The sequence below is a fragment of the Vombatus ursinus genome, unplaced genomic scaffold (genome assembly GCF_900497805.2).
Source record: "Vombatus ursinus unplaced genomic scaffold, bare-nosed wombat genome assembly UNPS02014809.1, whole genome shotgun sequence".
Classification (NCBI taxonomy): Eukaryota; Metazoa; Chordata; class Mammalia; order Diprotodontia; family Vombatidae; genus Vombatus; species Vombatus ursinus.
In genome coordinates, this window is record NW_020954587.1 from 16,220,361 (window position 1) to 16,247,136 (window position 26,776).

The following is a 26,776-nucleotide window of genomic DNA, read 5'->3' on the forward strand; positions in this document are numbered from 1 at the left end:
GGAACAGCTGAAGCAGCAGAAAGAAGGGGTGCAGCAGTCTTGTACCCAAGAAGCTTAGAGGATTAATGGGAAAGGCCCCTCTTGCTTAGATTATAACCAAGGATCAACTACCCAGTGAAAATGAGCATACTCTTTCAGGGGAGGAGATGGACATTCAATGAAATAGGGGACTTCCAAACTTTCCTGATGAAAAAAATCAGAGCTCAACAGAAAATTTGATCTTCAAATACAAGACTCAAGAGAGACATAGAAAGGTAAACAGGACAGAAAAAAATAACATGTTATTAATAAGGGCAAATTGTTTACATACCTACAAGGGAAGATGACACTTGTAACTCTTGAGAACTGTACTGTTATTGCACCATTTTAAAAGGGTATACATAGAGAGAGGGGGTGGGTATAAATTGACTTTGATGTAATGATAAAAAAAATCTAATTAAGTGGGTTAAGTGGAGCTAAGTAAGTGGATTAAGTGGATCTAATTAAGGGATTGTACTGGGAGAAAAAGAAAGGAGAAGGTAGACAAGGGTAAATTACATTATGGCAAAAGGCAGAAAAACCTATTACAGTAGAGGGAAAGAAAGGAGAGAGATGAGCATTGTTTGAGGCTTCCTCTCATGAGATTTGGCTCAAGGAGGGAATAACATGATCAGTTAGGTATAGAAATCTAACTTGATCTACAGGCAGTAGGAGGGAAAAGGGGAAAGAAAAGGGAGGGGAGATAGAAGGCAGGGAAGAAGTAGTAAGGGTAAAAGGGAAGAAAAGGGAGGTGGTTAATAGAAGGGAAGGCAGACTGAGGGAGGTGATGGTCAAAAGCAAAGCACTAATGAGGAAGCAAAGAGAGAAAGGAGAAAGAAAAGCACAAATGGGGGGGTAATAGGATGGAGAGAAAGACAGCGATAGTAATCATAACTGTGAAAGAGATGAACTCTCCCATAAAATGGAAGCAGATAGAAGAATGGATTAAAAACCATAATCCTACAATATGTTGTTTACAGGAAGCACATTTGAAACAGAGGGATACACACAGGGTAAAAGTAAAAGCCTGGAGTAGAATATATTATGCTTCAGCTGAAGTAGAAAAAAAAAAGCAAGGCTAGCAATCCTGATCTCCGACAAAGCAAAAGCAAAAATAGATCTTATGAAAAGAGATAAGGAAGAATACTACATCCTGCTAAAAGGCACCATAGACAATGAACACATATCATTACTAAACATATATGCAGCAAGTGGTATAGCATTCAGATTCTTAGAGGAGAAGTTCAGGGAGTTACAGGAAGAAATAGGCAGCAAAACTATACTAGTGGGGGACCTCAACCTCATCTTCTCTGAACTAGATAAATCTAACCACAAAACAAACAAGAAAGAAGTTAAGGAGATAAATAGAATTTTAGAAAAGTTAGATATGGTAGACCTCTGGAGAAATTGAATGGGGATAGAAAGGAATATACTTTTTTCTCAGTGGTACATGACACACAAAAATTATCCATGTACTAGGGCATAAAAACCTCACAATCCAATGCAGAAAGGAAGAAATATTAAATACATCCTTTTCAGATCATGATGGAAAGATAGACTAAAAATTAATTGGAAACTAAATAATCTAATCCTAAAGAATGAATGGGTCAAACAACAAATTGTAGAAACAATCAATAATTTCATTCAAGAGAATGACAATAATGAGACAACATAGCAAAACTTATAGGATACAGCAAAAACAGTTCTTAAGGGAAGTTTTATGTTTCTAAATGCTTACACGAATAAAATAGAGAAAGAGGAGATCAATGAATTGGACATGCAACTAAAAAAAAACTAGAAAAAAGAACAAATAAAAAATCCCCAATTAGATACCAAATTAGAAATACTAAAAACTGAAAGAGAGATTAATAAAATTGAAATTAAGAAAACTGTTGAACTAATAAATAAAACTAAGAGCTGGTTTTATGAAAAAAAACCAATAAAATAGATAAACCTTTGGTTAATTTAATTTAAAAAAAAGAAGAAAACCAAATTACCAGTCTCAAAAATGAAAAGGGTGAATTCACCACCAATGAAGAGGAAATCAAGACAATAATTTGGAGCTATTTTGCCCAACTGTATGCCAATAAATTTGACAATCTTAATGAAATGGATGAACATTTACAAAAATATAAATTGTCCAGATTAACAGAAGAGGAAGTAAAATACTTAAATAACCCCATTTCAGAAAAAGACATTGAATAAGCCATCAATGAACTCCCTAGGAAAAAATCTCCAGGGACAGATGGATTTACAAGTGAATTCTATCAAACGTTTAAAGAACTATTAATTGCAATACTATATAGACTATTTGAGAAAATAGGTGAAGAAGGAATCTTACCAAATTCTTTCTATGATACAAATATGGTGCTGATACCTAAACTGGGAAGAGTCAAAACAGAGAAAGAAAATTATAGACCAATTTCCCTAATGAATATAGATGCAAAAATTTAAAATAAAATATTAGCAAATAGATCAACAGTAACTTATCATGAGAATAATACACTATAATAGGTAGGATTTATACCAGGAATGCGGGGCTGGTTCAATAATTGGAAAACTAGCAGCATAATTGATCACATCAACAACAAAGCTAACAGAAACCACATGATTATCTCAATAGATGCAGAAAAAGTTTTTGACAAAATGTAACACCCATTCCTATTAAAAACACTAGAGAGCATAGGGATAAATGAGTCTTCCTTAAAATGATAAATAGCATTTACCTAAAACCTTCAGCAAGCATCATATGTAATGGGGATAAGGTAGAAGTATTTCCAATAAGATCAAGAGTGAAACAAGGATGTCCATTGTCACCACTGTTGCTCAGTTTGGTACTAGAAACATTAGCTTTAGCAATAAGAGAAGAAAATGAAGGTATTAGAACAGGCAAAGAAGAAACAAAGCTAACACTCTTTGCAGATGATATGATGATATACTTAGAGTGTCCTAGAGAATCAAACAAAAACTACTTGAAATAATAAACAACTTTAGCAAAGTTGCAGGTTATAAAATAAACCCACATAAATCATCAGCATTTCTATGTATTACCAACAAAGCCCAACAGCAAGAGATAGAAAGAGAAATTCCATTTAAAGTTACTGTACACATTATAAAATATTTAGGAGTCTACCTGCTGAAACGAACCCAGGACCTATATGAACACAATGTCAAAACACTTTTCACAAAAATAAAATCAGATCTAAATAATTGCTCATGGGTAGGCCAAGCTAATATAATAAAAATGACAATTCTACTTAAGCTGATTTACTTATTCAGTGCCATACCAATCAAACTACCAAAAATTGTTTTATAGAGCTAGAAAAAAAATAAGATTCATTTGAGAGAACAAAGGTTCAGAATATCAAGGGAACTAATGAAAAGAAATACTAGGGAAGGTGGCCTAGCCATTTCAGATCTTAAATTGTATTACAAAGCAGCAATCATTAAAACTACCTGGTAATGGCTAAGAAATAGAGTGGTGGATCAGTGGAATAGATTAGGTAAGCAAGACACAGTAATCAATGACTATAGTAATCTACTGTTTGATAAACTTAAAGACCCTAGCTTCTGGGATAAGAACTCACTATTTGACAAAAACTGCTAGGAAAAGTGGAAAAGAGTATGACAGAAACTAGGCATAGACCAAAATCTTACAACATATACCAAAATAAAGTAAAAAATGAGTGCATGATTTAGATTTAAAGGTTGATACTATAAGCAAACTGGGAGAGCAAGGAATAATTTACCTGTCAGTTTTATGGAGAACAAAAGTATTTATGACCAAACAAGAGATAGAGAACATTATGAAATGCAAAATGGATAATTTTGATTACATTAAATTGAAAAGTTTTTGCACAAACAAAGCCAATGCAACCAAGATTAATAAAGAAGCAAAAAACTTGGAAAGAATTTTTACAACCAGTGTCTCTGATAAGGGCCTCGTTTCTAAAGTATATAGAGAACTACATCAAATTTACAAGAATACAAGTCGTTCTCCAATTGATAAATGGTCAAAGAATATGAACAGGCAGTTTTCATATGATGAAATTAAAACTATCTATAGTCATATAAAAATGCTCTAAATCACTATTGATTAGAGAAATGCAAATCAAAATAACTCTGAGGTACCACATCACACTTATCAGATTGGCTACCATGACAAAACAGGAAAATGATAAGTGTCGGAGAGGATGTGGGAAAATTGGAACACTAATGCATTATTGGTGGAGTTGTGAACTGATCTAACCATTTTGGAGAGCAATTTGGAACTATGCCCAAAGTGCTATAAAAATGTGCATAGCCTTTGACCTAGCAATAACACTGGGCTGTATCCCAAAGAGATCATAGCAAGGGGGAAAAGACAACATGTAAAACAAAAAAAAAAAAACCAAAACAAAAAAAAATTTATAGCAGCTCTTTCTGTGGTGGCAAAGAATTCGAAATTGAGGGGATGCCTATCAACTGGGGAATGGCTGACCAAGTTGCGATATATGAATGTAATGAAATACTATTGTGCTATAAGAAATGATGGGCAAGCGGACTTCAGAAAAACCTGGAAAGATTTGTATGGATTGATATCGAGTGAAATGAGCAGAACCAGGAGAACATACACAGTAATAGCCACATAGTGTGGTGACTAACATTATTAGACTTAGCTCTTCTCAGTAGTGCAAGGATCTAAGATATCTCCAAAAGTCTCATGATGGATAATGCTATCCACATTTAGAGAAAGAACTATGGAGTTTCTTGTGGTTCCTCCTATTGGTTCTCATTCTTCTTTATAACATGACTAATGTGAAAATGTTTAATAGGAATGTATATGTAGAACCTATATCAGATTGCACACTGTCTTGGGTAGGGAGGCAGGAAGGGAGGGAGAGAAAATTTAAAACTCGAAAGCTTATGGAAGTGATTGTTGAAAACTAAAAACAAATAAATTAATTAATTTTTAAAAATCTGATACAATGTTCATCCTTCCACTCTTATGGTACTCCACTTCTACAAAGAAGTGGAGGTAAGGGATCAGGGGAGGCTTCTTCTCATATCTTTTCTCTGGGACCTAACTTGGTTATTACAATTTTATAGCATTCCCTTTCTATTATTTTGTTGTTACTCTTTCCATTTACATTGTTGTATTCATTGTGTATGTTGTTTTCCTGTTTCTGATTGCTTTATTTTTGTATCAGCTGACATAGGTCTTTTCAGAATGGTTCTCTATATTCACCATGCTTATAAGTTTCTAGAATACATATATACTTACTACATTCATGTACTACAATTTGTTTAGTCATTTCTCCAACTATTGGAATCTATTTTTTCTGTTCTTTGCTGCAATAGAAAACATTAATATCAATATTTCAGTATATATGGGGATTTTCTTTTCTTATCATTTATTTCCTTGGGGTATATATCTAACAGTAGAATCTCTGGGTAAAGAATAGGTGCATTTTAGTCATTTTCTAAGAATAATTCCAAAATGTTTTCCAAGACAGTTGTACCAATTCATAACTCCATGAATAATGCATTAGTCATGTACATTATCTTCAAGATGATTCCCCCCAAAAAAGTACATCCCAGCATCACTAATTCTAAGGCCACCATTGCTAATATTTTTCATTCAGAGAAACACCTCTTTATATCATTCCCTGAAGCAAGACTCAGTAACAAAAGATCTCTTCAAATCCACGGTAACTTGAAAATAACAGCCAACATTACCAGCTAGAGGTATTACACTTTGTCAAAGAACATTTGATAAGCTAAGTAATGTGTAAAGAGGGGACATTATGCCACTGAAGTATTGAGGAAAATGTTTGTGTATTAACTTTTGCTGTATCTTTCAAATAAATATAACTTTGTAAAAGCTGATTGATATTAAGTATTTAAATGGAACTGGGGCTCTACTCACTAGCCTGTAATAATGACAGGATCACAGCTTGTGGCGAATACTTCAGAAATCCCTCAGAATACCCTAGAAGCCTGAAGGGCAGATGTAGCAGTATGGTTTTGGGAGAGTAAGCCACAGCATGCAAACTACAAATGTGTATGCCTCCTGCTTTCCATTTATTCGTGTGTTTAGACACTTTCTTAAAGAACAAGACTTTTTGTAGTCACTTAATGAATGTTTATTGAATTGAATTAAATTTTGTATTCCACTAGTGATATATTCTGGAAAAATTGTGCATAAATATATCTAAAGTCCTTTTGTTAATCTTTTGGTAAGGTGAATTATTATACCCTTTCTTCATTTGTTTTTTGTATACAGTTTATCTACCAAATTTGCTTAATGCAAACTATACCAACAAAAGATTAATGAAGCCTTCTTTGCCCTTACAAAAATCATAGTTTCACTTGCTACACTGACAAAATTAACAAGATACCTGTACAATCTTCAGTTCAGTTGGTGGTATCTAGGTATAATTGTTGACAAGGCTTTGCCTTGTTCTTTAAATCCATGGTGTCAAACTCAAATAGAAATGAGGGCTACTAATCCACATATAAGGATCCTTGTAGGTTATATATTGACTTAGTTTCAAAATGTAAGATTATCTATGTTTTATTGTATTTTTACTTATTTTTGTTAAATATTTCCCAATTACATTTTAATCTGACTGTAGCTGCACTTGGGAATGTTGAAGGTCATATGTTTGACACCTCTGCTCTAAACCACTTTCTCAATATTTAAATGTTAAGTTCACTGTTACAGCATAAGAATTTTAGAATAAATGAATCTCATTGATGATATTCAGTCTCATCAATGGCAAGCTATTGCAATTTTGTCTGAGTACTAATTTCATTTTCTGAGTAAAATATCTTAAGAAATATAGTACAACTACATTATAACCTGCAGAGTATGATTTGAATATACTTCAAGTCAAATAACATTAGTTCTTAGGTCATAACAACAATCACGGCTAAAATCTTACATAATTTGTGAGACAAAAAGGGTAGGTATTCATTTTGATCCTTAATGCCAGAATCATAGAAGAATTTCTTTGTATCCATTTTAAAGCTTCAGAGGGATATAACCACTCAAAGGAAAGTGGAAAATAAAGTAAGTTTAGATAATTCAACACTCCAGAACCTTTCCTAACCCTCTTCTGCTCTTTCTTTCATTATATTTATATTTATAGTGAAAAGGGTCTCAATCTGTATTATATAATCTGAGACTAGAATAAACTGGGCCAGAATTAATTGCTTTAAAAAGGTTTTTCTGGTTGAGTTTCTCACACTCCCATCAATTCTTTTCCCTTTTGACTGTTAAGTGACTAATTGATTAGTCTAGATTCTATGAAAAGGATCATAGCTACTTCAATAATTTTTAACAACTTGGCCATCATGATAGTTGACACAAATTCACCAGCTCCAGAGTGGTTGACTCAGTTATGCTACATAGACTCAGTCTACAAATTCAACCAGACTTTTTTCTTTTCCTGAAACTGACATGTTTCAGAAGAAACCCTAGTTTCAAACTGAAACCATGAAATAAAATGGTGGTTCAGTGTGGTTTTGACTCAAACCCAGGTGAAGTTTTGTGGTTCAAGAAGGGTTTGCCTTGAAGCCAGAGACAGCTTGCTGGAGTTTGGTTGAATGTTGCTTTAAGTTTTAGATTTCATTTGATTCTGATGCCCAAAGCAGAATCAGGGAGTTCAGAATAACAAAGTGAAATAAATAAAATGAGGCTGGCATGAAATCTTTGTGAACAAAAACGATCTTGCTTCCCAGTGGCCAAGTGAAGTTGTCCTCTCTGTCAATGCTTTTTACTGCATACACTTATGCATACCAGTTTTCAGTTTGATGAGTATCTAAAATGAATGGAAAGTGATCTTGCGTTCCTCTTTAGGGGAGAGTACAAATTAGCTCAATTAGAAAATGGTTACTTACTTTTATTTTCCTTTATCTTGTTTATCCATCAGTCGTATTAGTCAATTCTTTAGAGGCAAGAACTTTCTCTCATTATGTAAAGCATACAGTGGAAGTTACAGGTCAACATGTCTTGGATTCATATAATTGTAACATGTGCTTATACCATACTCACTTATCCTTTCAAATTATTATTTACCTGGGGACCAGGGGAATAACTACAAAGAACGAAAGCCAAGAAATATCACAGTAACTACCTTGTTGGGACTTACTGGAAGTTTCTGTTAGCAATGGACCTGAAAGCAAAAGAGAGGTCAGGGAATTAATTGATTAGACCTCTGTTGGGCTTCATGGGTCTGCAGATCCCTTTTTCCTCTCCTTGCCTTTGAGAGACAATTACTGATTTCCATGTGGGGCACAGGGAACAGGCAGCCATGGTGAATGGGCCGAGGCAATAGGGCAGATTTCCTGTTTGTCATCTTGGGAACAGGCAGCTGAGAGTTGGCTGCCACTGGACAGAGTTCCATGTGGGAAAGCCATGTGGGAAAGCAGCAGCTGACTTTGGGATTGGGGAATTGCCAGACAAGGTCAGAAAGCTGCCAGATGCAGCCTGAGACTCTATCTGAGGTAACTGGGACTGGAGGAAGAAAAGCTGAGGCCGGCACTTGACAACTCAGACTCAGGAGCAGAGGTACTAACTAGAGTATGAGGAAGATAGATAGTCCTGTGTACCTGAGATTATGAGTTATTATGAATCCAGGTGGATTGATGAGCCAAGTACAGGGAGATGTCTCCCTACCCATGATTCTCTTGCCTTCCCTTGTATATAGAGTTGGGGTTCCAGACATAACACACTTATACCTTTATACCCTTTCCACAATCTGTAAGTATAGTTCAGGAATTCCCTGGTTACTCCCAAAGAAGTAACTATGCAGGAAAAGCTTTCAGAGATGACAGCAGATAGATGAAGCACTTTACATTTTTCATTTTCATTTCACATGCTTCATTTTTACTACCTTTAATTAACTATGTGGCCACTGCATGTTGAGGACCTATTTCCTGAAAATGTAGGGATTATTAACTGAGGGAAGACTTAAAAGACACTATAGTGAGCACTGAAAAACATCAAAAAAAAATAAAATTTACCATATTTTAACAGAAAGGAAATGACTAGTTACTGATGTGGTACTCATATCAAAATCAGGTGTCTGGGTGTAGCGAAATCTTCAACTAGAGCAAGGGTGAAAGTCAACATCAAATGAAGAGGAAGGTTACTAATGAGAAGACACTGCAAGCAATTTTAACAGCTTCACCCTAACCAATTCAAACTAACTATTGTTAGTGAAAAATGGGAAGTGGAAAAAGACAAAGATATTGACCTTGATTGTCACCACTTCCTGTCAATGTTTAACCAATGGAAAACAATTGCTGTGACAAGGAGATCAAAAGGATCCAGGATCCACCTTAGCCAGCAAACACCATATCCTTCCCAAAAGAAAGAGATGACTGTTAGGTCAACACATGTTTAGAATATAAACACATTTGTAAAACACTACAGAGGAAAATGGAAAGACCATATTATCAACATTACCTTTCAAAACATCAAAACAGTCATTTAATGACCTATTTTCATCATCAGTGACTGAAGAACCACCAGATTTGGACCATAACATTTAATTCCCCTGCTTTATGATGAAGTAGGGATCACACTTAGGAAGACAAGTTGGGGGAAGTGGTGGACCAGAGTAAACACATACTGAGTGATTTTGTACTAAAAGCAATAGAACCTAGAAAATATTGAAAATATCATTTTACAATGATTTTACAATGGTGATTATCCACCCCATCCTACCTCCAAGGAGAGCCAGATATGAAGAGAATGGGAAAAATATGGATGATATTAACATACTCTTAAGAGGCAGCTAGATGGCTCAGTGGATGGATCACAGGATCTGGAATCAGGAATACCTGAGTTCAAACCCAGCTTCAGACACTTACTAGCTGTGTGACCCTAAGCAAGTCACGTGAGTTTGTTTGCCTCAGTTCCTTATCTATAAAATAAGTTGGAGAAGGAAATGGCAAACCACTCCAGTATTTTTGCCAAGAAAACCCTATGGACAGTATGGTCTATGGGGTCGTGAAGAATTGCACACAACTTAATGACTCAACAGCAATAACAACAACAAAATATGCTCTTAAAGAGGACCAAGAAAACATCATTAACTACTGAATCATATATCTACTTTCTCATCATTATAAAGTCTTTATGAGGATGGCTAATATGAATTTTGAGGGTATCCATGAAGAAAATTTGAGTAGAGAGTAGGCAGGCTTTTGCAAATGATTCAGTATAACAGGTCACATCTTTATAGTCAAGAAATTGGCTGAAAGGTGCAGAAGAGACAAAATCCTGCTGTGCTTGTTTGTTGATTACAAAAAAGCACTTGACCTGGTAGAGAAAAATAAAGCTTTTAAACTTCTGCACAAACAAGATATTGCTCAGGCACATAATTATAGAGGTAACTTTCAACCTCAATTGAGACACGCAATAAAGATATACATCCTTGACACTGTCATAGAAGATGTGCAAAGTCCAAATGGAAGAGAGATTCTCAAAAAATCATAGGTAGCAAGCTGGAAAGGTCTGTAGAGGTTATTGAGTTCCACCCTTGACAATGGCCATAGAGATAGTAAATAAAACAGCCAGGATTTTAATCTAGGTACAACATTTTCCATTACTTCATTCTCCCTCTAAAATGTTGCTGTTCATAGATGATAATGCACCAATTGCATCAAGCTCTGGAATTTTACAGGACTCTCAAATGAGATTAATGTTTATGCAAAAGAGATCAACCTAATAGTCCATACAAAGCTAAATGGTTATAAAGTATCAGTTTCTAGACTATAATGAAAAATTGGACAGCTTGTCCATTGAGTTAGCACATCAGTACAAATATTTGAAATAGGAACTGAAGATGGATAAAGAATTCATTACAGAATTGAATAGGAAGATGAAAGAGGACTTGATTGTATTTGAAAACTTGCACAGTATTTTTAATGATCCTAATCTGATTCCTTATTCAAAGACCTATTATCTCTACATAAATGTTCTCTCAACAGTGCTGAACTGTTGAGAGTCTTGGAACACCACAACTCTGAGGAATCAAATTTGCATGCAATGTGAGCTTCTTATGCAGTGCTTAACCTCTTGATGGGTGTTGGATAGAAGCAGGATATAGCCTATTTCCAATCTTGACCTACTCTTAACAAGTGATAGTAAGGGATGCTATTGAAGAATGAATGCCACTCAAAAGGCAGGGCATATGATCTGGTCATGTAGCAAAAGTGAGGCATAGTATATGAAGGACCAACTCTTAAGGTATTCAAAATATGTAAAAAAAAGACTTAATAGAAGGGCTCTACCATGTTGTGTAAGTACTCAATGGATTATCTTTGGAAAAATAGGGGAAAGAATCACAAGGAAGATACTGCATGGGTAAATATAGAACTGTGTGTGCCATTTGTGCTACTGGAGGGAATAACCACCTTTAAGTGATGGCTTTGAAGTATTCCTCCCATGAAATTCATTGAAATATTGAAGTATTACTATACAGAAATCAGCCTACCAATCCTCAGAAGATCTATAAAAAAGATTGAAAATTATGCATTTTCCAGAATGTCTTGTAAGACTAATGACTGAAGAAGTTTGTATCAGAGAGCAAAGGATTCTCTAAACTGTTCATTAATGGAAAATTAATACAGTGGTTGCCAGAACATTTAAAAAGAGAGAGAAATAAAAAAAGAGCCTCACAAATAAAGAGAATTTAATGAGAAAAATGAGAATTAGCCATCTCACCTAATAGGTGCTTCTATCATTTTACATCCCCATTCCCCTATGCTAAAGTTGGTAGTAGGAAATTCAAGAAAACCGTTACATTTAGATCACATAAAAAGTCATGATAAGAGGGAAATTATTAACATAAAAATTTAATGGATATCCTAAATATATAATACATCTCAAACTGCCTCACTTTAAGCTAACTGTTCAGAGTAATTCCAAAAGACATCTGAGTGAGAAATTACTGATACCCACCTGCTATATGTATACACATGTACACATATGCTTTTTAAAAAAAGATGTAAGTGGAGGATATAGCAAAGGATCTATAATTTCATCAACCAATCTATAACTTAAGTCCCAAGGAGTTGCCTGAGGCACAAAGAAATTAAATGAGTCTCTACAGTGAGGTGTAAGCCTCTTGAAGTTGATGTAATGGCAAGAGGATGAGTTAACAAACAAATAGCTGCTACCCAATGGTATGAAAAAAAATGCTTTTTGTGGGCAAAATAATATGAAAACTGGGGTACTAAAGATAGAGAAAAAGGTTCCTTTTACTGGCTAAACTTGCTTTTTCATTCAAGGTCACTGTCAGAAGAAGTCTAGATGAGTCTGTAAGATCATCAGACTGTAAAAGAGACATGCCCTAAAATATTTTGGGATTTTTTTGCATGTTCTTGTCTCTACTGACAGAATAATGAATTCTGATAAATATATTGATATACTAAGAAGCAAAATTAAGTTTCAGGATTATAGAAATTCATAAAAGAAGAAAGAATTTTACATTACCTTTCATTCTGTCACATGTTATGAAGGGTTAAGAATTCTTAATCCAAGGTATTGACATAAATATCCTTCAACAGTCTGAAAACTATTTGCACCCCATTGAAACCAATGTTACTGTAATTAAGGCCAGTCTTGGAAAATTGGACTACTGGGCAAAGGTATGATTAATATTAGTATGATAAAAGTTTGATATAATGATGATGAATTAAAGAATATGTATCACAATCTTTTGAATTTAATTACAAATGAGGTAAAACAAGTGATTGCAACAAAAGGAGGCCCAGCTGCATATTGAAGTTTTGTTGTATTTTTTTTAGATGTAAAAAGTTACAAGATTTGTTGTATATCAAGAAAGTTAAGTATTTTATGTAATCACATTTATTTTGCATATCATTGCATGTGTGACTCTATCTGCTGGCTGCTGAGAAGTCTTCTAGGGATAATAGTTGAGATTCAGTTAAAACATTTTCTTATTTTATATTTGTAAACTCAAGATCCGATGTCATTGATTACCAGGTATTTCAGTTTGAACTGGATCACCTTTAGCTCCACTTACGTGGTAGAAGTTGCTTATAGTAAGATTTTGGAAGGAGTTAAACATTCTAAAATGGCTTGTAACCAAGTCAGGATTTATCATACTATGAATGGAATGAAGAACATGGAAGTCCTGCCCCAACTCTGAAATCAAGCCACCATATTTGAAAGTTAGTAATGTTACTATTTCCTGTGTTAACTTCATAGCTTTCATGATGTGCCTGTGATGCATCATGATCGCCTGCTTGCGAAATGACATTAACTAGAGCTTTGTCAGTCAATTAAGAGATTTTGAGACTAGAAATCTCTCTGGATGCCAAACGGAATTGAATATAACATTTTCATGAGATGTTTTGAGGTCAAGAACTAGTTCCTCATTAAGAAGCTAAAATCCAAACCTATATCAAATAGTCTACCTCCTCCTTATAAGTTTCCTTTTATTTTGACTTAATTTCATTGACCTGAATAAATCAGTATGAAAGGTTTGAAAGAACTCCCTCTGAGATAGGAACAGGATCCACATCTCTAAAGAAAAAGGCTTGAATTCTAAACCAAACACTGTGGATTTTTATTTGTGCTTTTTTTTCTTACAAGTTCACTACCATTGTCTCACAAGAAACATTTTCCTTTTAATTATGGAAATTGAACTCTCCTCCTTTCTCTTCTAGAATCCCCAAATTAAAGTGAGAATCAGACAATGTAACTGTGACAATGGATCTACTTTTTCAATGATTTTGATGTGATGAGTGGTTTTGCATGGTCTATAGGTAGCAGATAAAGCTTTTATGGAAAACAGAAAAGTGAAAAAATGGGGAATAAGGTTAAAAACCTGGAATTGTCATCTAAAAAAAGCAATTTATTTTATTTTTGTCATGTTCAGAATTAATGGAGAGTATAACATATATAGAAAGCTGATCTCTGGACCAGGAAAACCTGTTTTTGAGTCCTACCTTTGATGCACACTGGCTCTGGATATATAAGATTGATGCATAAGACCCTGGAAAATAAATTCAACTCTCAGTGCTGGAGACAAATCTATAAAGCACTGACCTGTATTGATAGAGGCAATTTCCTAATCTATGAGTTTCCCATATCAATGAAATCATAGATTCAGTCTATTTCAGAAATAACCAGAGGTTAGTAACTAAAATTTCCTACCAAAAATGACACTACAAATAACTAGGTAACCAACATAGAAAAGTGCTAGTCAGAATGTTGAATAGAGCTCATCATCATAAAGCTATATTATAAGGTAAAGCTATTGGTTATTAATAAATGTTGAGTTACCATGAGATACCAAAATTCCCTCTTATTTTCATTCACTGAACATTCATTGAATATCTGCTATGTGAAAGGTTAGGTGCTTATCATTTTCATGTATAATGTAATCTCACAATGTGCCATTCCCTCCAATGCTGCAGATCACAACCCACCCATCTCCATTTTATCCTGTATATCTCTAATTCGTTTTTTCCCATAATTCTTCCAAAGGGAATCCTCATTTATTTTGTTAAACATTTCCCAATTACATTTTAACCTGCTTCAGGCTGCACTCAGGGAGTTTTTCAGGTCAGGCCTGGAGTTTAACACTTGTCTTCTACAATACTTCTTAAATCCAAGTAATTTTAAGGGACCAGCAATTGTAATTTTGCAGCAACAAAGTTGCACTACAGTAAAATAAATGAATGGTACCACAATAAAGTAGAGACCCTTCAACCCTCTCCTTGTTACCTGAATGACTTTGGGCAAATCATTTAACCTCTTTGGACCTCAGTTTCTTCATCTGTAAAATGAGAGGGTTAGAGTAGATGCTTTGTAAGGTCTCTGCCAGCTCTAAATCCACTATCCTATTCTATGAAGTTATTTATATGGCATAATGGGGTTTGTCCCCTAGATGATATGAATAGCCACATCTTGTTCTCCAGAAGCTGTTTCCATACCAGGAACATTGCGTGTGATGTAACATACCCAATCTATTTTTCATGAGAAATTAGTAATGCTTTATATTTTATTTTCTTGAGAAAGGAGAAAATGGTAGATTTCTGTGCAGGTGGGACTCTTTTGCTAATCATGTCCTGGTAAATCTGTTCATAGGGTCTACAGTTTTCTGACTTATATTATTCATCTCCTATTAAAAATCATATTCAATGCATCAGGGAAGTAGTAGGAAGAGAGCAGAAGCTGTTGTTGTTCAGGCTTTTCAGTCATGTTCAACTCTTTGTGATCCTTTTTGGAGTTTTCTTGGAAAATATACTGGAGTGGTTTGCCATTTCTTTCTCCAGCTCATTTTACGGTTGAGGATATTGAAGCAAAAAGGGTTAAGTGACTGGCCCAGAATCACATGGCTAATGAGTCCAGATTTGAACTCAGGTCTTCTTGACTCCAGGCCCACTGCGCCACCTGGAAGAGGTAGCTGATGCTCACTTTTAAAAGAAAAGGCATAAATCCTTAGAGCCAGCCTACAAATACCACCAGTACACCAAGCAGTTTGTTCTTAGTTTATAGATATATTGGCTAACTACAGATGTCAGTATTGTTGTATCATTATAACGAATACCTTGCAAAAATGTAGCCATCTCAGTGGTCTGTAACTTAATCTTCAATGATACTATAGCATAAACTAAGTTAAGTTGAGGGTATCATTTAGTGTTTTTAAGTTCTAGTTGCAAGTTAAATTTGCACCTTTGCAATTTTTAAAAGGTCGATTCAAAGATTTTGTATTCCAGAGAGCAAATAATGATCTTTTGCTATGTGTGGTTCATCATGTTAGGTTCTATAGATGGGGCAGAAGATAGAAGCCTAGGGCTGGAGTCAGGAACATCTGAGTTCAAATATGGGCTCTGATGCTTACTAATTGTGTGACCCTGGGCAAGACATTTAACCTCAGTTTCCTCATACAAAAAATTGGGGGATAATAATAGCATCCACCTCTCAGGGTTGTTGTGATGATCAAATGAGATATTTCAGGGTGTCCCAAAAGTCTTAAAGTAGTTTTAAACCACTAAAGCTTGAAGACATCATTGCTTATGGTCTATGTGTGTGTATACACACCCCTTATATGTGTGTGTAAAGATAGATGTAGCACAACATTGCGTGATGATCAACAATGAATGACTCAGCACTTCTCAGCAGCTCAGTTATCCAAGACAACAATAAAGGACTCATGATAGAAAATACTATCCACAACCAGACAGAGAACTGATGGACTCTGAATGCAGATTGCAACATACTTTTTTCACTTAGTTATATTTCTGTGTTTTTTTTCTTTTGATCTGTTTCTTCTTTCACAACTGTGACTAACAGAAATTTTTTTTATGTAATTGCACATATATAAACTATATCAAATTGCCTACCATTTTAGGAAGAGGGAAGAGGAGGGAGAACAATTTGGAACTCAAAATCTTGGGAATATTAATGCTAAAAATTGACATAAAATTGGGAAAAAATAAAACACTATAAATAAACAAATATGCTTTAAAAATAAAAGATAGATGTATATATTTCTATATAATGTTAGTATATAGTATTAAAGTTTCAAACTGGACTAAAACTCTTGGGACATCTTTTTCTTGTAAAATTCTTTACAAACTTTGAAGCACTATATAAATGCTAATTATTATTATAAGTTCAAGGAGTGTATAAGCCAGGAGGAGGTAAGACACACAGAGACAGGTATAATTTAAGATTAAATGTGATTAATCAATTAGAGAGGGAAATCAAGGAAGAATGGGAGACTGGAGATAGAAGAGTTACTTCTAGATAGGTACATTAAGGTAGGCTACATAGAAAGGATGGCATCTGAGCATTGTCTCGAGAGAAGAGAAGGACTTTAACAGGCAGTGATGAGGATGGAATCTATTTGTAGGCATGAGGGAATGACCTACACAGAAGCACATAGGTGGAAGAGGGAAAAAATGAGACCAGTGAATGTCTAATAGTCTATTTTGAGTGAAAAAAAAACAGAGTGTATAACAGGGAGAAGTATCAGATAAAGCCAAAAAAGTTAGATGGGAGACAAATTGTAGAAGGCCTGAATGCCAGGATGAGAGGTTTATGTTTTGTACCAGAGGGAATGGGATTTGAATGTGTCTCATCTATTTACCAGATGGTAAGCTACTTGAGGACAGGATGTATATTGTTTTTCATCTTGGAATCCCACCGAACTGATAAAAATAGAAGCCCCTACAAGGTGCACAATAAATATTTGTTGATTATATTGTTGCCTGCTTTGTCATCAATCTCATTATTTTATTTACTTATTTTGTATCTGCTGGGAGTATGGTACTGTACTCAGAATGAGGCCTTTGGGGCAGGTTCACTTGCAAACCATGACACATATTATGAGTTTAGATGTAAAACAGAAGAAGGTGTTCTGATATTAGTGCTGTTTTCACTGCAATTCCAAGGCTAGTCTGAAGCAAAGTTAACTCAACTAAGACTATCTTCAGTACCCTAGACTTATACCTCTACACAATAACCTCTACGCTTTGTGATCAAAATTTGCTTTCAGAACTTTTGATTTACTAAAGTGCATATGATTCACTATTTAAAATATCACCATTCATGAGGTGTGTGGACTTTAATAGCCACTGAAAATCTAGAGGTAGAATATGAGACATTAGCCAATTATTGAGAAGGCCTTTTGAGACGCCTCAGGTTTCCTAGCAACCATACAATGATACTCTGCATCCTGGGCCATCTCCACTCATCCTGATGAATATCTGACCACTGGACACAGATGGCTCTGGAAGAGAAAGTGAGGCTGGTTACTTTGCACAGCCCTCCCTTACTCAAATCATGGTCAATTGCATCTCCCTGATGTCATGGTCCTCTTTGAAAATGAAGGACAAACTACATACACAGCAATGATACTACAATCAATAATCAACCAGCCAGTATTGATTAAACACTTACCATGGATTGGGCACTGTGCTAGGTATTAGAAACACAGAGACAAAAATGAAATAGTCCCTGCCCTTGAAGAGCTTACATTTTATTGGGAGAGACAATATGCACACATCTTGGTACATACAAAATACATATCATGGAGAGATGGCATGGTGTAGTAGAAAGGGCACAAAATGTGTAGGTAGACTAGCTGAATTTTATCCTGCTGTCATCCCTAATGCAGCTACCTCCTATTTAGGAGATGGCAGAAGTGAGCTAGGACCTCGTATAGGAGGAGCACATTGGTGAAAACAAGTGGATGGCACTTACTCTGTGCATTCTGGTTTACAACCCTATAGAGGGTTATAGTGCCCTTAAAAAACTGTTGCAAGTTCTCTGTGGAAATTTAGGCCCTTTGTCTTGTGCTGCTACTAGTTTTAGTTAGCCTTGCTTTGGTGCTAGACTGTTGGTGCTGTCCCTCCTGTTTCTCTGCCACCCTTAACTTAAATATATGGACTTAACATATATAAACATATATGTCTTAGTAAGGCTTCTGGCCATTCTTAAAATCTCTTTGAATACCTTGTGGTTCTTTTTTTGGGGGTGGGGGCGGGCTTCCCTTCACCAACTCTGTTGAATGTGGTTTCTATCATTGAATAAGCTAGCTAGTTACCTTGTTCCATAGATCCTGCCCCTGTAGGATCTCCCCATTCTCTCTTCATTTACATGTCTGCAGCCATATTAATAGTTGAGTAATTTTGCAGCAATCTCTTAAACTCTCTGAACCTAATTTCTTTATTTTGAATTACTTTTGGGTAGTAATATCTGGGGGTGGGAAGGGAGCATTGTGGTTGTGATAATCTAATGAACTAATGAATGTGAAAGTACTTCTAAAACTACAAAGTATTTTATAAAGGTGCTGTATATCAGTACTACTGTTACTCTGCCTATGCATAAAGACCAGCTCACATGCTTCTTGCCTGCTTAAAAATTAGCAGCTGTAGTGGCAATGTGAATTGCAAGAAACTCTAAGCTAAATGGCAGTGGTGATTCATTCTTCCCAATAGGAACAATGGGTTTTATATATCTTGAGGGGGAGGTATGAAAAACTATTTTAACTTAAAGTACTTAGATCTTGTTTTCAGAGCAATTGCCTACCTGTCAGATTTCTAAATATTTAAAGCACCTGGTGGTATAGCAGGTGCTCCATGAAGGCTAATTAAATTAAAGGATAATTATACTCAATCTTCTAACTAGAAGTTCATCTTTTTCACCTAACCTCCTCTAGAGTTGTGTATGCCACTAGGGATAAATCAAGAATGGGGGCATATGCAATAGATGCAAGCCAGAAAAAGAGATAAGGATCTTTTCATTTATACATTCATTGTTAATGTCAGTATAATGTGATTTTATTTTAAATGGTTAAATGCAGAAGATCTGCCTGTTTAATCAACTTCATACAGCCTTTATTAAGGCAAAAATTTACTTATAAATGGTTTTGGTGATGTTTTAAAAAAGGGATTTCTAATTCAATTAATTCACTCATTTATTGACCAGACAGTTATAAAATAAGTACATAAACAACTATAACATAAAGGTGAATATGATTGGTGCATTAGAGAGGTACAGATGGCTATGGGAGTTTAGGGGAAAAAGAGGGATTACTTATTACCAAGATCAGGGGAAACTTCTGAGAGAAGGTGGCATTTTAAAACTTTGAAGGATAGGATAGGATTTCAGAAGCAGAAGCAGATAATTGGGGAGGTGAGAGAGGAAGGGCATTGCAGGGGGAAAGAACAGAACAAAGTAAAAGAGGTAGAGAAATTCTATGAGAGCTATATATAAATTTATAAGTCATGTATAAGGAATCACGGAAGCATTGCTCAAAGAATGTAATGAGTAAGGTGATGAAGAACTTAGGGTGGTAGAAGAAGAGCTAAATAGAGAGAAAATGAGTGGTAAGAAACATGAGAGGAATTTTCTATATTTTTAGAGCTGGAATGGATCTTAGAAATCATATAATACAATAGTTTCATTTTACCAAAGCACAGTGTTTTGTACATAATAAGTGTGTTATAAATGTTTTTGAAGTGATTTACAGATGAGGAAACAGACCCAGAGAGGGTAAAGCTTGGTAAGTGCCTTTATCTAGGCTATAGCTAGTTAGTGGCAGAGCCAAGACTAGACCCAAGATCTCCTAATACCCAATTCTCTTTCCACACTAATATGCTGCCTCAAGTACAACCCAGAAAAAAAAATGTTGTCCCAGAAGCCAAGGGAGAAAAAAATTTCAAGAACTGAGAGTGCATACTTACTGATCCTCTTTCCTCATTACCTGCTATATCCTAAGCCCCCCAAATCTGTTTTGTGTCCCACTACTGTACTGGAACTGCTCTACTTTAAGTGAAAATCAGAACTTGAACTTAGATCTCTCTACTTCAAGTTCAAATTTCTTCTTGTTGTGGCACACCACTGACTTATATGCTATCATTACCAGCCTTAAAGGTTACTTTGTAATCAGTTAAGCATGTATTAACCAATAACCGTATACCAGGCACTCCACTAAGAGCTGGGGATACAAAGAAAAAGCAATACCTATCTCCCTGCTCTCAAGGAGATCACATTCTAATGGAGGAATATTTATGTGTGTGTGTGTGTGTGTGTGTGTGTGTGTGTGTGAGTGTGTGTGTATGCATATATATGTAAATATACATACATATATGTATATAGATAGATGCCCACCCATAAATGCATGCATATATATATGTGTGTGTGTGTGTAAATATGTGTGCATACCAATAAGTACAAAGATACATAGAGTAAAGAACTAATGGGGCTGTTGAAAACTCACTTTTCAACACACCATCAATCATGGTTAAGAAATTTAAATTCCTTTCTAGTGAGTGCAGGGTGCTGTCAGGAACTGCAACTTGGGAAAGGACCTGGATTATTCTCCTCTAATGGCATTTGCATTTCGGTGAGTCAACAAACCCTTTAGCTAAAGGAACAAGTTCTAATTATGGAATTTCAGGCATGAAACAGTGAGTTGGGGAGTCACCTCTCTGATCATATTACATAGGCAGCTGTCAATGATTTCTTTCCTTTCAGGGATGCTCGATTTTCAGAATTGTCCTCAAGGTAGTCACCCTGGCCTGTGCTGGAGACAGCTCATACTGGTTTGCAAGAACCCTTTGTTAAATTTTCAGTGCAAGTATTTACAGCTCAGAAATCAGCAAATGCCACAAATCAGGGCTTAATTTATTGTTTTGTTCATTGTCTAGACTTAGGAAAGTGATGGGGAAAATCTTAATAATGGAGATCAAACTTTAAAATGTGTCATGCATTTTGTGCTAGTTTTCAAACATTTACTAGTACACCCCTGTCTTCACCCCTCTCATACAGCCAACCTACTCTTTAAATTTGGATTTTAGGCTCTGGGGGATATGGCCAAGCATCAGATCCAGGGCAAAAGAATGATCCTGGATTCTTACTGTCCATCTGTAGATGGGGATGACAATGCCTTCTCCGTCCTCTCCCAGATCATCCCCCCCGCTCTAGATTTGTTCTTTGATTATAAATCTTGACCCTCAGAGTTACACTGCTACTCCTTAATCCCTTCCCTTTTTGTACTATCATCATTCTTACCCTGCCAAAACCCAGCTATAGATTACTCCTACCACCTGCTGCCTTCCATTCATGCTCAGTCACACTGAACAGGGCTGGAGTAAGTCAATAGCCGTGCTGACTGTGCCCACCAAAATTTTTTTGTTATCTAATCTCAACTGAGCTCTCACTGAAGCAAAGCAATCCCTCTACTCTTTTCTAGGTAATTGAGTACCTCTGAGACCCAGAGAATTGGATGGGGTAGGATGGGGGGGGAGGGACTGAAGTTTTTACAATCACTGGAATGAGCAACCTGAGTCCAAGGGGAGGGCACTGAGCTGAGGCGGCTGGGCAAGATTTGGCTTCAGCTTTGAGAGGAGATGAGCAGTCCTTCTCTCTGGCCCATGACTTAGGGGAGCAGTAGCAGTGGTGGTGGTAGCAGCTACAGAGAAATGGGGGATGGGAATTGGCATTGAAATGGGAGAGAGTAGACATTAGACATGGCTGAAGCAAACCTCCACTTCATAAAGAACTATGACTACACTTGGATGTGATCCACCTTTTAAGAATAGAGGAGAGCTGTAGAAAAGTTTTACTCTCTCCTTTCTTTTTCTCTTCCCTTTCTGTCTTAAGGACAGATGTTTAGATTTTAGGTTCCTTGTTTCTTTTAAAGCATTTCTGTGCTTTTGAATAATACTTTAAAGCCAGCTATATGGATAAGGATCTGGATCAGATCAATCATAATGACTTTTGAATTGCATCATAGCATAATGGATAGAGAGCTAACATTGGAGCCAGGAAAACTTGAATTCAAGTGGCACATCTTACACATATTGCCTGTATAACTCTGGGGAAGGGAAAGAAAAAAAAAAGAACATCACTGCGCTAAACACTTTTCATATATTATCTCATTCCATCTCACAACAACCCTTGAAAGTAGGTACTATTACCCCTATTTTACAGTTGAAGAATTTGATGCAGAAAGAAGTTGAGTGACTTGCTCAGGGTCACACAACTAGTAAATGTAGTGGGCTGAATTTGAACTCTTCCTGTGTCTAGAACCAGCACTCTATCCATTGTACCACCTAACTGCTTCTGGGCAAGCCTCTCAGTACTCTACTCACCTCTCCTAAAACTATAAATCATACAGAAGAATTTCATTGGTAGAGGAAGATTTCTCACCCCGAAGTTCCCTACAATGCAATAATAGGTCCAGGCCCTATCTCAATGTAGGTCTTAAACTTTTTAGAGACTGCCAATGGGAGTGAAAGGCTGCCAATGGGTAGCTTGGCAGCTACCAAAATTTAAATAGCCCAGTGGACCATCCTGTCCTAGTGATTAGGTTTCTATTCTGATATAGGGGCACTGAGTTATGGTGATTTCATTAATAAACTATACTTTTTTTTAAGGTCTCTAAAATTGCAGAGAAAGAGGTCCATGTGGATTCATGCCATTGCCCTTTGGCATTCATTGCTTGCTCTCCTCAGATGGTCTTAAACTCAGGTACCTCAGGCAAAATTCTCCAGCCTCCAAAAAGCAAGAAAAAGCGTGGAGAGGGCATGTCTAAAGAAAAAGTGAAGTTTTTGAGCCAGACCGGTCTGGTAGGGGTCGGCTTCCCTTTTTCATTTGAGAAGAGAGAAAGCTCTACTCAGCCAATTTTGCCCTACAGAAAGACATTTACTGATTTTATCTAACTGACTCTTCATTTCATTAACCACAGCAACTGTTCAAAAACTTCTTCTCGAGCCTTCCACACTACTCCTTTACCTTTTTCTCTGCAGAGGATCTGACTTCATACTTTACAGAGAAAATTTAGACCCATTAGAATGTGAACTTCTTGAAGGCAGAGACTAATTTTTGCCTTCCTTCATAACCCCTCCACTTAGCACAGAATCTAATATAGTCAGAATCTAGTAAATACTTGACTTTTTTGTAAGCTCTCTCTTCTCCCTGACTCTGTTTCAAAATATCTTGAAATCACTCTCACTTCTCTCTTCCTTTACTCCAGACTCTGCTGAAGAGATATCCCTCCTCTGTGCCAAGCAAACTTCCCCCTCTACATGAACCAAGGATCCCATTGCATCCCATCTTCTCCAAAAAAATTGTTCTCTATCATCTTCACTGTCTTGCAAAATCTTAAATTTCTCCCTGCTTCCTGACTGCTTCCTACCTATAAACACATCAATGTCTCCCACATCCTCAAAAATCCTCACTTGATCTGTCCCCCACTGCTAGCTTACTTCTATTTCTTGCAAACTCCTTAAGAAGGCCATCTATAGCTGTTGCTTCTGCGTCCTTTCCTCTAACTCTTTTCTTTACTCTCTGTGCTCTGATTTCTGACATTATCATTCAACTGAAACTCTTCTTTGCAAAGTTACCAATGAGGTCTTAATTGCCAAATCTAATGACCTTTCTTTAGTCCTCACATTTCTCTGCATCATTTGACACTGTTGATCACCGTCTCTTCCTGTACAATTACTTACTCCTTTCTGATTTTTCTTAACTCTGCTTTCATTTCTCCTCCTATCCTATATGACTGTTCCCTCTCAGTCTATTTTACTGGATCATCATTCATTTCTTGCCCCTAACTTGACTATATTCTAAAGTTTTCTCATGGGCCTTCTTTTCTCTGTATTCTGGATAGCCACATCAGTTTCCCATAGGGTCTACCCGACATGCTAGAGGTCTTCCTTGGCTCTACTTGACATTGTGAGGGTACTAGTGGAACAGCATGGTTATTCAACTGTCATCCTTTCCCCATCTTCTTTTTTCATCATATATTTCTTTGATGACATCTTTTATTCCTGTTCTTTTAAATGTAATAGGAGGGGGCCTGGATGATGAGGCTTAGTGAGATGGTTTTCAGCTCAGCTTCTCATAAGTAATTAGCATTTATGACTTTGAAGCTGATTTTCATCACCACCCAGTACCAGCAACTCAGAGATTCATGACATTGGAACTGGTTTAAAAACGGAACAGAAGAAAACAAAACTCCATGTGTTGGATAGGAATTAGGCAGGGAATATCTGCTCATGTTTTCTATAACCCACCAATAATGGCAAATATGAGCATGCCCTAAGGACTGGGTCCTTATTGACCATTCCCCACGTTATAGAAATTTCTCATTCATCATATGGAACAGTCAGTCTGTACCCAAAGTGTTCCTCACCATTGCTGTCTGTGATCTTCATTTTTAATTTCGCAGAGGTTATTGTAGTTCATGTTTTGCTGCTTCCCATATAGCAAATATTTAAACAAATGCTTGTTCTAGAAACCTCAGGGCAATTTTCCTTAATAAATTCTTGCAACATTGTGTCTAGATTCTTTTTTTTTTTTAGCATAACTTTCAGGTAGCTAATGCTTATTTTTTGTTCCATGAATTGAAAATAAAATAAAATTTTAAAAAATGCTTGTTGATATTCTGGCTGCCAATATTTCATCTCTTGGCAATTATTCAATCTATTGTCTAAATGAAATAAAATATATTTTCCCTTCAAATTATTGTCCTGCACTTCCTTCAGATAATTTCACATTCCCTTTGTAATACTTGAAATTCTACTGATTTTATTCAAAGGACCAAGTCCAAGTTAAGTACAGAATTTACAGAAGAGTAATTAAAGTATTGAGAATACAAAAACATCCAAAAATTGTAGAAACTCACTGATGAATTTTTTTTTGAAAATACAAAGCTAGTTCAATTCTTGTGGTTCAGTGTTCATGATTACAAGGCATGCACATTCAACTAATGCCTATGATAGTCTTTTGCCACACAACCATGTTGTCCCTTTTAATCATTATCTAACACTCTCCCAGATCCTCCAATTTGACCCTTCTCTTCTCTGTGGCTGTGAAGCTCCCAGACTCTCCCTTTCTCCATCTTGCCTTGGCCCTACAGGGTATTATAATCTAGCTATGACCTGCTGCCAGTAATTATACAGGTAAAAAATTCTTCCTCTATCTCAAGCTACCAGTAAGTTCCCGAGGTCACCTTATAGCTATCTCAGGTGCCTCTTGAAGAAGCAGTCTGTAGTCTGAGACAAAGGCTGGTGAGTATTTAGGTGAGACAATATAAGTTACAGAGCATGAGAAGGTGTGGATAAGTTGTGATCAGATTTCATTATTATGTCATTATCCCACAAACTCATATTTTTGATTAACTTCTCTGTTTATTTCAAGGGCATTTCCATCCTTCTAGAAATGTAGACTTGAAACCTTGGGTTTTTATCCTCAACTCTTTATCCTCACTCACTTCAATAGATCTAATCAGTTGTCAAATGATGTTATTTATCTCTTGCCTGGATTATTTCGATTCCTCCTAATTATCTTATCTGATTTAATTTTCTCCCCTCTCTAATCTGATGTACACATAGCTACCAAATTGTTTTTCCTACAATTCAGGTTTGATTATTTTACTTCCTCAATAACTTTCAGTGGTTTCCTATTACATATAGGATCAAATATTACTTGCTCTTTGTCTCACCTTTTAAAATATTTTGTTTTTGCATAAGTTTTATACTGACCTTAATAATTAGCCCATTTATACATGTATATCATTATAAACAAACATTTATTGGTAATAGCTGCTCAAAAAACTTTTAGTAATAATAATGCACAATCAAAATTTTGGAGTCCACTGTCCTGTACATTGGAGGGTTAGTAGGACTAGGCTACTTCCTCTAGAAGATTCTCTAGGCAGAAAAAGGGAAAAATCCACACAATATTGGCTTTATAAAGAAAATGTCTGAATAGCTGGCATGCCAAGTATCACAATCTAATGACCATATGCAAATAAAAGAAGGCATGTCTGGGTGAATAGTCTTCCTTTTACAATGAATCACCTCTGAGCTGTTCACTTGGGAAAAACAAATGTGAAAGGAATGGTAATAAAAGGTCTGCATGGAGTTTTCTAGCTCAAAGATGAAAGATTTTGAGACACATTTTCCTGTTGATATTACATCATGAGCTGAAGTGACACATGCACATCTGGAGTTCTTCCATTAATAGATACAATGCTGGGAGACAGGGAATTACATTTTTGCTGACATTTTCCTTAAAAATAGACAAAAGCTCAGCAACTTTTTTGTAGGAAACATCAGTACTGCACTTTGTTTTTAATGAGAACTCCACAAAATTCTCATATTTTACACTGAGGTTTAGGCAACTCAGTATATAATGCTGACATCACTGACATCAATGTCCAACAAAATACTTATATATTCATAGAATTATAGGACTTTAGTGTGGGAA

General features: G+C 36.0%; 1 protein-coding gene across 4 annotated transcripts in view; it reads right to left on the minus strand.

Moving 5' to 3' along the window:
• Positions 1–26,776, minus strand: part of RUNX1 (runt related transcription factor 1) — a 341,271-nt gene that overhangs the window by 235,476 nt on the left and 79,019 nt on the right. The window contains exon 1 of one of the 4 annotated variants that reach the window (XM_027875544.1): positions 13,990–14,032. The exons of the other annotated variants lie outside the window; for them this stretch is intronic. The gene's annotated coding sequence lies outside the window, so the exon portion shown is untranslated. Of the gene's footprint in view, positions 1–13,989; positions 14,033–26,776 lie in introns of those variants that run through there. 4 annotated transcript variants of the gene reach the window in all.